This window comes from Phocoena phocoena, chromosome 9, assembly GCF_963924675.1.
Source record: "Phocoena phocoena chromosome 9, mPhoPho1.1, whole genome shotgun sequence".
In the NCBI taxonomy this organism is placed as follows: domain Eukaryota; kingdom Metazoa; phylum Chordata; class Mammalia; order Artiodactyla; family Phocoenidae; genus Phocoena; species Phocoena phocoena.
Window position 1 is genome coordinate 64,084,041 of NC_089227.1, and position 1,909 is coordinate 64,085,949.

At 36.2% G+C, this 1,909-nt stretch overlaps 1 non-coding gene across 1 annotated transcript; it reads right to left on the minus strand.

The window, feature by feature from the left end:
* Positions 1-1,544: 1,544 nt before the first annotated feature.
* On the minus strand, positions 1,545-1,654 carry LOC136128672 (U6 spliceosomal RNA). The gene has a single exon (XR_010656257.1). It is a non-coding gene; the product is annotated as a U6 spliceosomal RNA (small nuclear RNA).
* Positions 1,655-1,909: the final 255 nt, after the last annotated feature.

Below are 1,909 nucleotides of genomic sequence, written 5' to 3' on the forward strand. Positions count from 1 at the left end.
AGAATTAATGCAGTGTTAGGGGGATTAGTTTAAAATGTGGGGGATGTATTTGTAATAATTAAGTAGGATCCAACAACATATAAACTCTCTAAGGTATATGGATTTCTTTAATCTATACGTTTAAAGAGATACAGTACTCCTTTTAAAATTAAGAAATTCATACTACCTAAATCACAAGAAAGAAAATTGAAAGCATTTAAAATTGTACCACTAAGACAAAACCTTAATTAATATTTTAATGTCTATCATTCCATCTTTTTAAAGTGTTATGTGTGTATATATATATGTATGCATACATATATATACTTTTCATTTAAAATTGAATCATTCAGTATATAACACAACCTGCGTTTTCATTTAACAGTATTTCTGTATTACTACATATTCTTCTACAATATAATTTCTTTTTTATTTTATTGAAATACGGTTGATTTACAATGTGTTAATTTCTGCTGTACAGCAAAGTGATTCAGTAATACATGTATATATTCTTTTTCATATTCTTTTCCATTATGGTTTATCACAGGATACTGAATATAGTTCCCTGTGCTATACAGTAGAACCTTGTGGTTTATCCATTCTATACATGAGTTTGTATCTGCTAATCCCAAACTCCCAATCCTTCCCTTCCCCATCCCCACCCTGCCTTGGCAACCAGAAGTCCGTTATCTGTATCTGTGAGTCTGTTTCTGTTTCATAGATATGTTTCATTTGTGTTATGTTTTAGATTCCACATACAAGTGATGTCATATGGTATTTGTCTTTCTGATTTACTTCTCTTAGTATGATAATCTCTAGGTCCATACATGTTGCTGCAAATGGCATTATTTCATCCTTTTATATGGCTGCGTAATACTCCATTGTATTTATATACCACGTCTTCTTTATCCATTCATCTGTTGATGGACATTTAGGTTGTTTCCATGTCTTGGTTGTTGTAAATAGTGCTGCTATGAACATAGGGTGCATGTGTCTTTTTTTTTTTTTGCGGTATGTGGGCCTCTCACTGTTGTGGCCTCTTCCGTTGCGGAGCACAAGCTCTGGACGCACAGGCTCAGCAGCCATGGCTCACGGGCCCAGCCGCTCTGCGGCATGTGGGATCTTCCTGGACCGGGGCACGAACCCGTGTCCGCTGCATCAGCAGGCGGACTCTAAGCCACCGCGCCACTAGAGAAGCCCAAATGTGTCTTTTTGAATTAGAGTTTTGTCTGGATATGTGCCCAGGAGAGGGATTGCTGAATCATATGGCTACTCAATCTTTAGTTTTTTGAGGAAATCATACTGTTTTCCATAGTGGCTGCACCAATTTACATTCCCACCAACAGTGCAAGAGGGTTCCCTTTTCTCTACACCCCCTCCGGCATTTTTTATTTGTAAATGTTTTAATGATGACCATTCTGACCAGTGTGAATTGATACCTCATTGTAGTTTTGATTTGCATTTCCCTAATAATTAGCAACGATGAGCATCTTTTCATGTGCCTATTGGCCATCTGTATGTCTTCTTTGGAAAAATATCTATTTAGGTCTTCTGCCCATTTTTTGAAAAATATGGAACGCTTCACAAATTTGCATGTCGTCCTTGTGCTAGGGGCCATGCTAATCTTCTTTGTATCATTCCAATATTTTAGTATATGTGCTGCCGAAATGAGCACAATATAATTTCTTATGTTGTGTGTATATGCCAAATTTAGATTGTTTCCAACTTTTTTGCTCTTACAAATAGCTCTACAATAAATATCCTTGTGGTTAAATTGTTTTTGCAATTATCTGTTTATTTACTTGATCTAAATTCCTAAAAGAGGAATTGCTAGTCAACCTTCTTAAGATTGCCAAATAGCCTTCCAGAACGTTTCTACCAATTTATTCTCCTTCCAGAAGTGTGTGAGAGTATGTGTTTCCCATACCCT